The following is a 7,539-nucleotide window of genomic DNA, read 5'->3' as shown; positions in this document are numbered from 1 at the left end:
TTCATCTGCTCACATGTGCTCCAATCAGATCTATCCCTCTCCTGGAGCTGCGGATTCAGTGCAGTCCTTTGAAATAAATTCTTCTGGGGGAGGGGCAGGCATCCACTTAGTATTTGGGACTGAGGCCAGCCCCCAAGATATTTCCATTGGTTCCCTACTCCACGCCTGCATGTTGCATTCACACCTTGGAGCACTGGGTTGAAGTCTGGTCTCTCTTTCCCTGTGGAGATAAAAACAATACCCTCCCCTTGGGTGGGTTAGCACCCCATGCCCCCGCTATAGGATGAACTCTTTAAGCAACAAGTCCCACCTGAGAGACAATCCTGGAGACAGAAAAGGCCTTACATTTTAGAAAGCTGTCGAGTATGCCCAAAGCTGGAACCAGCGAGCAGCTGAGATGCTACCACATCCCGGCAGAGTGGTCCGTGGAACGCTCCAACTGAAGGGTCAGTATGAGGACATGGAAGCCCAAAAGACTAGACTCTTGACTATTAACTGAGGTTGGTGGTCCGAATCCACCCATAGGCACCCTGGAGGGAAGGCCTGGCCACCCACAGTCGGAGTACAGTTCTACTTTGAAATGCATGGAGTCGCCACGAGTCAGAATCGACTCCACAGCCGCGGTTGGCTTTGATTCATTTGTTTGTCTGGAAACACACGTCTTTATCCTCCCCTCCTGACCGTTCAAATTTTGACAATATATTTTGTAACAACAAAAAACATGTACCCCTGAGGCTTAATAGATTTATCATAATGATCCCACGAAATCAGGGGGCCCTGGTGGCACTGTCAGATAAGCACTGGACTGCCGGCCACAAGGTCAGAGGTTCAAACCCACCGGCTGCTTCCCTGGAGAACATTTTATGGTAAGGGTCACATGATCCAAGAGATATGAAAGTAGCTTTGAAGGACTTACAAGCAGCACGCAGAAGAGGGGAGGAGGTGGAGGAAAGGGAGGAGGAAGGGTGCTGATGCAGGTGGTATCATTGCAGAGAGTGGGCAATCAATGAGACTTCGCCGGTGCGGTTGAAATGCGGCAGGCCCTGACGTGTGTCTCGAGTTCCTCTCCCTGAGTTGGGTGAAAGATGACACGCTGTCATGTTCAACTAGCAAACACTGTTAGCAAGACCGGAAGTTGAGAAGGAGTTCTGCCTTTAGCTCGGGCGCTTCCCCTCCAGGTTTCCCAGGTGTCGGAGACAGAAAATCGCTCTCGCCTGACAGGAACAATGGAGAGATCTGAATTCAGCATTCAGAAACCTCTAAGCCCTCAGGGACTTTGCAGAGCTTACTTTTTCCTCGAGTGGAAATAGAGGTTTGTAATTTGTTACAAGCCAATTTTCAAAAGTGAACAACGAAGTATACAGAGCTTGTTATTGCCTTTCCAGAGCCCCCAACAAAGCCTATTATGATAAGTGTGCTACTGCTGTGGTGTCTGCCCTGGGTGGCAATTGATTTCAGAACTTAACTGGAGGATTTATGGAGGAATTAATGCATTAAAAAACTCTCTTCTATGTTTTAACTCTTTTACTGTGATTTGGGTGAAAGTTTGCAGAGCAAATTGGTGTCCCCTTTACGCGTTCGCACACATTTTGTGTTAGGACACTGATTGCAAGCTCCACAGTGTCAGGGATCTCTCCCCTCCTTTCCTCTGCTTTCCATTCCATTCACCCTTCCTTCCCGTCCCTCCTGCCCTCTGAGCTTTCTCCTGGATTTTTCCGAGGAGATCATGCCTCTTTGGTGTTACTGTTCACCTTCTAGGCCTGTCTGTTGTTCGAGAGTGGAGGCATTGCAGTCAAATCAGTTCCAGGCTCGAAGGGTGCCATGGTCTTGGGGTTCCTCCAGTCTCCATCCAACCAGTAAGCCTGGTCTTGTGGATGCTTTTGTTTTCGCCCCTCGTTTTTCTTGCACTCTACTGAGTACCTTCAGTTGCGATCCCCCTTCTGTAATTTTGCTACTGGTATGAATCAGGTGATTTTGATACTGTTATGAATCAGGTGACCCCTGTGAAAGGGTTGTTTGACCTCCAAAAGGGTTGCGACCCACAGGTTCTAAGCAGCGTCACCACAGCAAGAAAATAAAAGCTTTTGGGGAAAAACCTTTTCTTTGTAATGATCAGCCCAATATCTTTTCAACAAATATTTCCTGATTACTTTTTTTGTTGGTTGTCATCACTAAGTTCATTAGGATGCTGAAAGAGGTAGTGCTTACTGGCAGTTAGGAAGTGGGTCTCTATTTAGACTCGGTGAAACCTTGACTAGCTCGGAAGGCAAAGGTGACAGTGAACATCCCAAGTGTGTTTGTGTGGCTGTGAACTGCTTGAATTCAGCTGAAGCCATTTTAATACATACTTAGACTTTTATTTATATATATATATGTCAGGAGAGATAGTGGCTGTTCCAGTAGTGTTTGGGGCTACCAGTATCAATATCTGATTGATATTGGTTAAGTAAAATAACCTTTTGATTACTGGCATAAGGAGAAGCACATAGGTTGATTGATGGTTCTGGTCTTGAGGCACGAGATTTACTACGCCCTTCGAGATCTCGGAATGTCCTGCCTTTCCGGGTAGACTAGAGAAACAATTTCATAGACACTCATATGGGAATAAGAAAGGTTTATATGTAAGAGCAATTGAATATTGAGAAAATGTCCCAGCCCAGTCCAGATCTAGTCCATAAGTCCAATAGTAGCCCAAATGTTCGATACCGATCTATAAAGCCCTCTTCAGACTCATGAAACACATGCAATGATGCCGAATGCAGGAGGATCACAGGCCAGAGGGTAGAAAATCTTTGGATCCAGTGGTGTTGTAAGCATCTCAGAGTGGGCAGGGGTCTCTACGTGGCTTCTCCAGGTCCATGGTTCTGGCTGCATCAGGGAAGGATCCATGAGGCTTCTCCTCAGGGATGTCTCTCAGGGCGTCAGCCTTGTGTCTTGTCACTCCAAGAGAGTGAGCTGAGAGAGGGAAGTGTCTCCTGTCTCCAACTAGGAAATACCAGAGTTCCCAGAACTCTCAGGAGAAGGCCATGCCCACACAGAGGCCTCATTGGCTAGCCAATGATTGACAGTCTAGACCCCACCCCTACACTCTTAATCCTCAAATTGACACTAGGTTATGTAACTACCACCGGCTGCTAACCCCAAGGTCAGCTGTTTGAAGTCACCAGATATTCCAGGGAAGAAAAATGAGGCTTTCTGCTCCTATAAAGATATACAGCCTCAGAAACCCACCATTGTACTCTGTCTTACAGGTTGCTACGAGTTGGATTCAAATCCAAGCCCATCGCAGTGGGTTTGGCGTGGTTTATTCTCAACGTGTTGGCTTTGTACATAAGCATGTCACCTTTGGGCCTCATGGTCGCCACTGCTCTAAACACATCCACTTTTCACAGCAAGCAAGGAAGAATGGCTCAGAAAAGAAATGGCTCTTTTACCAGGAAGGAACAATTTTCCTTAGCCCTCCCTTCGCTGCCTATTAAACTTCCCCATAGCTGCTCGGGAAATAAAGAAGACAAATATCGGCCAAGTAAGACTCTTGCTTTTCATGACTGCAAAGACCAGACACAACTCATAATTAGCCTTCCCAAATAAAAGAAGGGTTTTATTTGCAAGAAGGGAGAAGTGGTTGTTGGGTGGGAGAGGGACTGCATGCACCTTGTGGCATGTGCAGGGCTTTCAGACAGGGGAGACAAGGTCCTCGTCATCAAGGACTCCACTCCCGAGGGCAGGAAAATAGAAGTCACCAATGTCCCCCGTGGAGTGAGAACGGTGTCAGAGGGTGCAGCTACAGCATTGTTATACGAAGACTTGGGGAGGTTCAAAAATATTTTTCTCTGAGAAGGCAGCATTTGAGATGGGCACTGAAGTTCTTAGCGGGTGTAGATTGGCAGGGAATGGCCGTTAGATATCTGCAAAGGCAAAAGCTTTGGTTTTGTGTCCCAGGGGTCCCAGATGAGTAATTAGATATAATGGAGAGGGTGCTGTGAAGCCCAATCATGCCAGGATAGTTGCTGTCTTCGCGCCCCAGGCAGCAGCAGATGGATGAACGTGGTACTCCATGCCCTGTAAATATCTACCTGCGTGTGCCATGTCTAGTGTTGAGTGTTTCCCCCAAATAAACTTAGCTTCTTCCGTGGGAATGTTGATGTTTCTCCTCTCAGCATTCCACTTGTTCAAGATGACCCTGGACTGCATTTCAAACCGAGCTTAGAAATCATGTATGATTCTCAAGCCTACTGTTTGTAACGTGTAAATGAAGCTAGTAGTTTTTTAGTAAACGAAAGTGCCAGAAGACTTCAGGTCATAGTTCAACTTCTTCGATGTATTGTGATAAGAGCATATCACTTAATGAGCCTTGGTAGCTTTATGATACTGGTGATTTACACTCGCTTCATTTCAAGTGTTGCTTAATAGACCATACCAAGATATTTTTGGTATAATTGTAGCAGTATTGAGCTAATTATTCTGTAAGGAAATTAATGAGATTAATTAATGAGAGAAAATGGTTATTGGGAGAGAAATGGAGATAAGTCTTAGTCTTTTCTAAAGTCTCCATCCAAATAGCTCTTAAATGCTCAATATCAGGATCAAACTGAAGCAAGAGTGGTGATGTGACTAGGGAAAGAATTGGGGACACCCAATGACCTTGCAAAGCACGCCACATGTTCTTCATCTCACTGCCGTTGGGTTCCTGCTGATGCACAGCCACTCGATAGGACAGGGTGGAACTGCCCCTGTCGGCTTCCAGACTGTAACTCTTTACAACGGTAGGAAAGACCTGTCTTTCTCCCATGGTATGTATATGTTTATATATGCATATGCATACTAGAAAGATAACAAAACTATTCTTGTTAATATAGCACTCAGTGGATTGATTCTGTTGATCCTAAGTCCGGGTAATGACGACACTGCCCAAACTTAGCTGTTCGTGTACCTCCTGATGGCTGGATTTTGGTTTCCAGAATGAAGAAGATGATACTTTTGCTCTTCTAGGAGATGATGTGAGATTATGTATACCATATAGTTTATATTATTATATGTATTCTACACATTCTATGGTAATATATATTATATAATATGTATACATATGTAGAACACATATATCTACACGATGCCCGTGGAAGTTGGATAATGAAAAAGGAAGACCGATGGACACATGTGAATTACAGGGCTGGCAGAGAATATTGAAAGTATTGTGACCGGACAGAAGAACCCACAACTCTGTCTTAGAAGAAGTACAGCCAGCATACTCCTTAGAAGCAAAGAGAGCCCGGTTCCGTCTCCTGCACTGTGGATATGTTATCAGGAGAGACCAGTCCTTGGAAACACAGAGGGGCAGCAAAAAAGAAGGAGACAACCAATAAGATGGGGTGACACGGTGGCTGCAACAATGGGCTCAAGCATAAGCAAAGGTTGTGAGGATGGCAGGGACCGTGATTTACATTTCTAAAGCGTCTCTCGTGGCGCTGATGCTTGAGAACATACTTGGAGAAATGTTAGACCAAAGTATAGCTCTCAAACTATAATGTGTATACATAATACTTAGGGATTCTGTTAAAGCATCGAATCCAATTCAATTAGTTTGGGATTGGGCTGAGAGTTTACATTTTTGACATCTCCCAGGTGATGTTGGCCAGAGACAGCACTTTGAGTAGCAAGGGCTAAGATCCCCTTGTCAGATATATTGAGAGCTGAGGAAATTGAAACATTCCATGGCTGATTCGAGTAGAGGATTAAGAAATTAATTCTAGGGGTAAAGATAAAGAATCTGGCTGCTGAGAGGATGGCAGTTCTAGTCTACCCAGAGGCCCTTGGAAGAAAGGCCTGCCATCTGATTTCTTCTAGAAAGCTGGCCGGTTCTACTCTGACCCACTGGATTCATTTTGATGACAGCTGGTGTTGTGAAGACAACCTGGAGTCCCTGTGAAGTAGTTCATTTTGAGAGTTCCCACAGGGAACAAGGAAAAAGCCAGGCTTTCACTTTGCATAATTTGTTTTCTTAATACTCCTTTTTAAAAATGATTATCACACCATATATAGTAAATTGTATGACCCTTCTCTGTCAGTCTTTAAATAAGAACTCATTTAATTCACTCTATCAACTTTTACCCCCTCAGCAAAATGTCTCATTGATTGAATCCATTATTGAGCTTTAAATGTCAATGACCTTCATGTTCTTTCATTTAATTGAGCTCTGCTGTTTAGTTGCTGACTTAGTTATTTCATATAAGTTCTGTCAAAGAAATTTGAATGCTTAATATAATTATGTCCAATCACTGTCGTTTCTAATGATGCCACTGGGGTTGTGGCAATAGAAGGATTAATACAACACATCAAGGGACTAAACATCCTTTAGTCCCTGGGAAAATGCATATTTCTTTATGGAGGAACCAAGATAAATATTTCATTGTTTTCTTATCTTTCATCTTTGAATAAGCTTTCTTGGTTCCAAAGTGTTCTCTCTGCCTTTACCTGGAGCTGTGTGTTAGGTTGCTCACTGTGGGTTGAAGCCCCAGCTGCTCCAGGGGAGACTGGCTGTCTGGGTCTCCAGTGCTTTATAGCCTTGGAAAGCCTGCTGCGGGCACGGCTCTGCTGCTCTATGGGGTTACTAGGGGTTGGAATTGCCGCAAGAGCTGCAAACTTTACCTTGAGCTGCTCTTCCAGGCTAATCTTCCGACCTGACAGGGCATTTTAGGGGTAGGTTTTCTGCATTAAGGGTGATATCCCTGTAGAATCGCAAGCAGTTCATAGACCAGTTGGAAGTACCAGATGAAAATCTCAAAAACAGAAAGCGGATCCGTAATCAGTTTTCAGACTTTTGCTATGCAGCTTGTCTCCGGAAAAGAGAAGGAAATTGGCGTCTGCCTAAGTGCTGAGCACGTCACACCAGTGCCTCGTTAGCCCTTCCCACCGCCCACATGGCCCAGCGACAGACTCAGATGACAGGGAAGAAGAGGCCGGTTATTACCTGTAAACTTAACATCACACCACCCCCACTGCTATTAGATCCACTCCCAGTTACAGGGACTCTGTCGGACAGAGGTGACGAACCCTGGTGAAAGCGATTACGTATTGGGCTGCTACCGGCGAAGTCCGAAGTTTGAAACCTCCGACCACTTCTGAGGCAGAAAGACGAGGTTTTCTCCTCCTGTATGGAGTGACACAAGTCTTGGGGACGCACAGGGGCAGTGCTACCCTGCCCTGCTGCTGTGAGTCAGAATTGACTTGATAGCAGTGAATGTGGACAGAGTAGAACTGCCTGAGCTCTCCAGAGATTGGGAATATTGATGGAAGCAGACAGCCTTCTCTTCCACCCATGGAACATCTGGTGGATTTGAACCGCTGACTTTGCAATGAGTAGCCCAATACTTAGCCCACCGCACCACCTGGGCTTCTTATCTTACAACTTGTAAGTGGTTGATTCAGTATTCACACCCACCCAGGTAGTTCTATCTCCAAAGCCCTTTGACTTTTAGTTTTTTTTAATGTAGTAATGATTATACTTTTATTCTTTTAAAAAAAGTTTTATGTATTTATTTA

This window comes from Echinops telfairi, unplaced genomic scaffold (assembly GCF_000313985.2).
Source record: "Echinops telfairi isolate 266 unplaced genomic scaffold, ASM31398v2 ScPeMD7_4;HRSCAF=17, whole genome shotgun sequence".
NCBI classification, from domain to species: Eukaryota; Metazoa; Chordata; class Mammalia; order Afrosoricida; family Tenrecidae; genus Echinops; species Echinops telfairi.
This window is presented reverse-complemented; position numbering follows the sequence as displayed.